Source organism: Hippocampus zosterae, chromosome 9 (assembly GCF_025434085.1).
Source record: "Hippocampus zosterae strain Florida chromosome 9, ASM2543408v3, whole genome shotgun sequence".
Taxonomy (NCBI): domain Eukaryota; kingdom Metazoa; phylum Chordata; class Actinopteri; order Syngnathiformes; family Syngnathidae; genus Hippocampus; species Hippocampus zosterae.
This window is the reverse complement of record NC_067459.1, coordinates 3,736,173-3,743,721: the sequence shown is the minus strand read 5'-3', so window position 1 is coordinate 3,743,721 and position 7,549 is coordinate 3,736,173. Positions and strand designations below refer to the sequence as shown.

The window sequence follows — 7,549 nt, the reverse complement described above, 5'->3', positions numbered from 1 at the left end:
TCAGGAACAATTGGGAGGGTTCAGTATCTTGCTCAAGGACACTTCGACATGGTCGTTATGGCCGGGGATCAAACCACCAACCTCTGGGTTGAGACACAACCACTGTACGACTGACATACGACATCATAAAACCAAAAGAAATATTTCTAACTCTTTATCCATTCAAAATAAAAATGATGGAACTTTAATAAATAATACACTGATAAAAAAAGATCCTTTGGATTTAATTAAGTGAAACATGTACCAGTACAGGCGGCCCGGTAGTCCAGTGGTTAGCACGTCGGCTTCACAGTGCAGAGGTACCGGGTTCGATTCCAGCTCCGGCCTCCCTGTGTCGAGTTTGCATGTTCTCCCCGGGCCTGCGTGGGTTTTCTCCGGGTGCTCCGGTTTCCTCCCACATTCCAAAAACATGCGTGGCAGGCTGATTGAACACTCTAAATTGTCCCTAGGTGTGAGTGTGAGTGGTTGTTCGTTTCTGTGTGCCCTGCGATTGGCTGGCAACCGATTCAGGGTGTCCCCCGCCTACTGCCCGGAGACAGTTGGGATAGGCTCCAGCACCCGCCGCGACCCTAGTGAGGATCAAGCGGCTCGGAAGATGATTGATTGATTGTACCGGTACATCGGTTGCAAATGTGGCAAAACAATGACATTTTCTTGTGTTTTTCCTCAAACATAAACACATAATAAGTATTAATATGTTTTCATCATGTGTACACAATACTAGAATTTAAGCAGAATAATACATATAAGATCCCATTCTTACTGTATATGTCTTATTTGAAAACAGAAGATAGGTGATAATAATTTGACAGAAAGGGGAATCAACACTCATGCGGCTATGTCCACGCTGCCTACCATTTACCAAACGGGAAGTGGTTGAGCAAAAGATCCAAGAAATGTTGGCAGCCTAAGTTGTCGAGCTGTCAAAAAGCCCATGGCCAGTAGCCATGGTTCTAGTCCAGAAGAAAGATGGGACATGGTGGGTTTGTGTGGATAACCGTTGCCTCAATTAGGTCACCTGGAAAGACTTAAACAACTGTCATGGATCGGTGACGCCCTCGATTCCTTCACCAGTCCAGGTAGTTCTGTTTATTTCATTTGCTGAACAGCTACTGGAAGGTAGAGTTGGCACCAGAGGCATGTCCCCAGATTGCATTCTACATAGGCCAAAACTATGGCAGTTCCAAATTATGCCATTTGGACTTTGCAATGCCCCAGCCATCTCAGAACGGTTAATGTTGAGGGTCCTGGCTGACATTCTACAAGCAATTTGTGTCTACCTGGATGACTCTTGGTCCATACTGCCAGCTTCTAGAACACCTTGGACCATTTGAAGGAAGTCTTCACTGCAATGTGGAAGGGTGGACTTTGCCTGCATCCGAAAAAGTGCTGTCTGTTTAGGCGAGAGACCTCTTTCCTAGGACACATCGTTAATGTAGGTGGGGTAGACACAGACCTGAAGAAGTCTGAGGCTTTGAAGAACTCAGCCGTGCCAAAAGATTTCAGCGAGCATTGCAGTTTTCTCAGCCTGGCATTATACTACTGCCGCTTTGTGAAGGACTTGGTCTCCATCACCAGCCCACTGCATCAACCGACTCAAAAAGGCAGGCTGTTCGAATGGACAGAGGAATGTGAACATGGTTTTCTCCCTGCTCCAGTCGGCACTGGTGGAGGCACCTGTACTTGCCTACCTCAACATGCAGCAGCCTTTCATCATGGATAAGTATTCGATATAACAAACCATCCACGCATCCATTCTCTACTGCTTATCCGGGGTCGGTCTCGTGGGCAACAGATTTATAGCAGGGAAACCCAGACTTCCCTCTCCCTAGCCATCGGAGCCAACTCGCCACCAGGATGTGACCAGTTGACAGCTGCACCACTCTTTTCACCATACATGGAGCAGCAAATGCAATGACAGGGCCACAAAGTACATCATCAAACTGTGACAAAGGGTGTCGTTGTTCCAAGTGTAGAGCAAGGGAGTCTATGGGGTGGGTATGCTGAAGATGCACATTCAGCATACCCACCAAGGAGCTGCTGTTTCGTGTATAGGCCATCCCGCCCACCCGATAGCAGAGACTGGCTACCCTCTCACCCATTGAGGTGAACCCCAATGTACAGGCCCTGAGCCGGAGGGCAATAAATATGCCCACACCTGCTTTGCTCCTGTCACTGTGGGAAGCTCCAGAGTAAAAGAGAGTCCAAACCCTCTCGAGAGAACTGGTACCAGAGCGCTGGCCGTCTATAGAGGAAAGTCCAATTATGTGAAGTCAGAACTTCTCTGCTTCGCATACCAGCTCAGGCACCTTCCTTGACAGAAAGGTGACATTTCATGTCGCTAGAGCTATCTTACGTAGCCGGGGAACGGACTGCCAAGGTCCCCTCCTTTGAGTGCTGCCCAGCTCTCAAAGCACCCAACCCTTTTGGTCTTTTCCGCAGGTAGTGAGCTCATGGGAAGGGGGACCCCTATTGCCTCATCGGGCTGACCGAGCTCTCTCCCGAACCTTTGATTACACTTTGCCTTAAAGTTTAATTGGACCAAAGTTCACAGTACTGTACATGCTGACTTCATTTTTTATTGGTAAAACTGAATATTCATCGTGAATAGGAAAAGGTCTACATTTTGGGAGAGTCCAGACACTACAGCTCAAATGTTTTACAGAAACTGAAACAACTTCAGAAATAAGGGAGTACAGTATCATTAGAACGCTGACTATATAAAAAATCTTGGCCTGCAAGAGATATTGCTTGAATAGCACTTTTTTTTAATTTTTTAAACATGACAGGTAGGGAGTTGAGTACACAGAATGAATAGATATGAAGAGGCCGAGTCACCCGCCAAATCCCACGATTTAGGCTTAATCTTGAGAAGGAACCATGTTTGTGATTTAATGGCACTATTACTATCAGAAAAGAAAATCACAGAAATCATGTATTTTTAGCGTTTGTGTAAGCCTGCTTGAGTGGGTGATGTCACAAGATTGATTCTTGCATTTAGGTACATAATGAAAAATCGCCAACTCTTCAACTCCCGCACAAACACAACTTAGAAAGAGGCGCTTTGGAACTAAAACATGGTACCGTTTGATTTCATATGAATCAGTGCTCAGCAGTACCGACCCTAATCGGATTTTTTAAAAAAGCTCCGTCTTCAAGACCCATCTTTATTACTGAGTTCACACATCATACATATTTGTCTGGTGTCCAGAGTTGCTAAGTTGGTCCAGTCAGAAGCACCACTCGCCAGTCCACACTCCCACCACAAAACACACACTCAATCCCACCAGGAGAGCACGAGACCCCCAACCAAGGCCGGGTCGAGACAGGCACTTGGATGCAGGTACACTAAACAAGTGTAAAGCAGTGAAGGTCTCAAATGCTTGTCACATTTATTTTATTGTGGTTATTGTTGTGAGACTAATCTGACATGAACTTGGGTTAGGGTTTGTTGTATGTTCTACACTCAATTTAACTGATTGCACATTGTCTGGGCTCGAACCTAAAACCTTTCCAACTTGGTCATTGAAGGCACTCAAACCTCCTGGCCACGATAAAGTGATAATCTCTCAGATATCTATATATATATTGCGCGTCGTTCCGCACGCGGTCTGTCCTTCCGTCTGTCCCTTTTCAAAACGTACCTACTTCACCGCGCCGCTGCGCGCCGCCACTGCGCCGCTCAGGCAGTGGCTCACTACGATCGCGCGGGCATCTTAGCGAAAAAATGTTGTCTACCCACAAGCATTGCAATGAAATTTTTAGTTATTTAGTAGAGCTAAACATCTCTTTATTTTCGCGATAAGCAATGAAGATGAACAAAAAGTTGAACCAAGCAACAACACTTTTGTGGGCCGAAGGCCCACCTTACCAGCCTTCCGCAGGAACTAGTTGATGAGCCGCCCGGAGGGCGGTGAACCACCACCTTACCAGCCTTCCGCAGGAACTAGCTGATGAGCCGCCCGGAGGGCGGCGAACCAGCTAGTATATATATAATTATGGTATAATTTTTAGGAGGATGGACACCTTTATTTATTTATTTTTAAAAATACAATTCAAGAAATAAAACAAAAGTTATTAACCTAGAAAAACAAACAATTTAACAGTTCGGTCTACTGGATGAGACCATTAGGTATGTCAAAAGCAAAGAAAGGTCCAAGCATCTTGGTATCCTGAAATCAACTGAAAAAAATAGCAATGAGCAAGACATTAAAACAGTAAGAAGTGGAGCAGAGGAGAGAGGCATGAGATAATAAAAATATGTGAAATATAATATATTTTGGGAAATTGTTTTTTTTTCCGACGGGAGGGGCATTTATTTAAGGGGGGCCAGGCCCACTTTTGCCCCTGCCTAGACCCGGCTCTGCCCCCAATCTCTCAAAATGGGCCGACACATGGCCTGGTGCCCCACAGCTGTTTATTTCCTTCCTTTTCTTTTCTTTTTTTTCGGTGGTGATGGTAAAAACGGTTAAAATGGTTTGCCCACCCAGTACCCACTACTCAGGATAATATTTGGAGTCATCCAACAACTAGATCTTTGCAAACTTTAAATTTTGGACAGAGGGGAATGCTCGAATTCGACCTGATTGTCTGTATTTTTGTTTACTTTGTGCTCAATAATAGCAATAAAACAAGGCTCAAACAATAAGCAATATTTTTGTGAACTTATCACTTGCAATTACTACATGGGTGCGCACAGTTACTTGGATCCACGCTGAAATAAAGAGTAGAACACATCATTTCTGACAACCAGGAGGGAACTTCAGAAATTACTCTCTGGCTTTGAGCGTTATAACTTGTATTGTGCTTGGTCAACAGTAGACGTGACATTTATTGGGCAAGGACGTTTTGTCACAGAAGCTCTGGGCAGCAGCCCAAGAGCTGCACAACGGCACGGCTGCCCTGGTTTCCTCATGAATATTGGGCAATTGACAGATTATGGGTGGGGACAATTTGGATATAAATGATCGCAGCATCCAGTCGAAGTAAGTTGCTCAAACCTACGACAAGTCATTATTAAGATGAGCCTCTCGTTGACAACGGCAAAGGTAAGTTTTTCTGACTTAATATGAATGGGTAAAAACTTTTGCTTGATGTTCACAATTTTTGCTCATGGAAACATCCACAATTAGTTTAATTCTGTATTTCAAGCAACTAGAAATATCTTATTATAACTTTGCATGCATTTTAACTGTAAAATCCATGATTCATCTTCAGTACCGGATGGGAACTAATATCGCCTTGAGTTACTTTTACTACGGAGTAGGTATTTAACTGCCATGCAAAACAATCAAGCTTATCACGGTGGTCATTCCGAAAAACTCGCAACAGTAAAAGTGCAAGCAAAATTAATCATTAATAAATGAGTAATGGCTGAATGGGCACCGCTATTTTGATCAGTTTGAACTAATAGTTCATTATTCTAATGGAATGAGAGCTGTTAGACAGTGACTGCAGTTTGATGCAAAATTAAACATTGTGAGGTTGTTGACACTCACGTCAAAAAAAGACAAATCTTTAGTCAGAACCTTTCATTTGGATAAGGTGTTGCAACACAGTTATCGGTCTACTGTATATTTCAGAAGCAGGGTAATATGCTTAGCAATGATTTGCTTTTTAATAACCAAAATATTGCCCATATTTGTTGCCAGAGTAATAATTCATTAGTCTCAGATACGCCCTCCCATTAACATTTTTTTAATGTATTTATTTATTTATGTATTTATTACAGCCTCCACCCAACTCTTGCAAATCAGCTGAAGAACCACTGGAGACGAAAAGCATGCAAGAGTTCATACTCTTCGCCAAGGACATGCTCAGTCAGAAACCCAGTCGACATCTGATCAAGGTTTACCTCATTGGCTCTGTTTTTGCAGTACTGGGGACTGTCATCGGACTGATTGAGATGGTGTCACACCAATTCTCTTCAGGAGAGCCAATGGATGCAGAGATGCTCCTCGTGATGGCTAAGGAGCAAAAGACTGTTGCCTCCGTGACACAATGCAAAGACAAGGTGCTGGCAAAGTGGGAAGAGCAAGAGCAGGACATGATCCTGGGCATGACTTTCACCAAGGTCTACAGTCAAAGAAGTTTGTCCAAACGGCTACATGCTTCAAGAAGCTAACTTCTTCATCACAGACTGCTGTTGAGAAAATACTGGTGTGCAACACCTACTTTGTACAAAGTCTGCTTGAACACGTAAATGAAAACGAGCTCCAAGTGCGCTTTTTACACTTGAATCATGGCTCATTGAACTCTGTTAATTTATGCAGTCGTACATTATAAACGGCATACTTTAACCCTTGCACAAACACTTTTCATGTTAAGTAAAGACTGTGCTGGTTATTATAAACACACTGCGAAAGGATTATTTTTTTTAAACTGCATGTGAAAGGTTGTCATTGTCAGCGCTGAGCGATGGCGCCCCCTGGTGGGATAATTAAAACAGCTGTCGACTTAACGTCCCACTTGACAAGTCAAGTCAAGTCAACAGTATTTATAGAACACTTTCAAACAGCCATCGCTGCATACAAAGTGCTGTACATGGAGCAATTTAAATACATGCAATGTTTTTGTTCACATCAATAAAGTATATTTTATATTTTAAAGTCTAATGCATAGAGTTCATCCGTCCATTATCTATACTGTTGATGAGGTGGAGTTCACCCTGCAGTGGGCTCCAGTCAATCGCAGGGCACATAACTTAAACCATTCACACGTATGGACAATTTAGAGTGCTCAATTGGTCTAATATGCATATTTTGGGAATTTGGGAGGAAGTACGGTCGCTGATGGTCTCGTGCGGGGGTCACCAACCTTTTGAGAGTGAGAGGTACTTGTGTACATGTGTCCTGATTGTGTGAAGGGCTACCAAATTGATTGAAGTCTGAAATAACACTTGTACCAATTACATTTAATAATATTAGGTGTTATTTTTAATATTTAATGATTTTAATTTTCAGGCTCCGATCATCCTAAAGATGTCTCACAATACTGCCCGTGTTTGCATTTTTAAATCATAATTTTGACGAGTAAATCACAATCCTAGCACTGGCGGGCTATTGGTGTGGTCGTCACGGGTTACCTGGTGCCCGGAGGCACCACGTTGGTGACCCCTGGTCTAGTGGTACATTCGGCATATTTGCGTGCGGGCAGCGTGGGATCGGCTCCCACTCAGTGACGGTGTGGATGTGGGTGTGAATGGTTTGTTTTTTCTGTATGTCCCCTGCGACTGAGTGGCGGCCAGTTCAGGGTTGTCGCTTGCCTTCTGCCCAAAGTCAGCTGGGATAGGCTACAGCAACCCTGTTCAGGATAAGCAGTGTTGAAAATGGATGAATGGATGAATGGATGGAGGAAGCACGAGGGAGAACATGCAAAGTGCTTGAGCAAGTCCCAAGCTAAGATTTGGCCACTGAACCTCAGAACCGGGAAGTGGATGTGCTTACTACCAGTCCTGCCCTGGAGATTTTATATGGCATTTATATTGGACTAAATATACTGCATTTATATTGTCACGTCAGTGGACTGTCTTGTGGCACCTATTTGTTCA

At 43.8% G+C, this 7,549-nt stretch overlaps 2 long non-coding RNA genes across 2 annotated transcripts; both read left to right on the top strand.

Moving 5' to 3' along the window:
* The first annotated feature begins 5,015 nt into the window (after window positions 1-5,015).
* Window positions 5,016-6,079, top strand: LOC127607202 (uncharacterized). The gene is made up of 3 exons (XR_007964010.1): window positions 5,016-5,048; window positions 5,732-5,848; window positions 5,931-6,079. It is a non-coding gene; the product is annotated as an uncharacterized LOC127607202 (long non-coding RNA).
* Window positions 6,080-6,129: 50 nt separating this feature from the next.
* Window positions 6,130-6,614, top strand: LOC127607217 (uncharacterized). The gene is made up of 2 exons (XR_007964025.1): window positions 6,130-6,475; window positions 6,550-6,614. It is a non-coding gene; the product is annotated as an uncharacterized LOC127607217 (long non-coding RNA).
* Window positions 6,615-7,549: the final 935 nt, after the last annotated feature.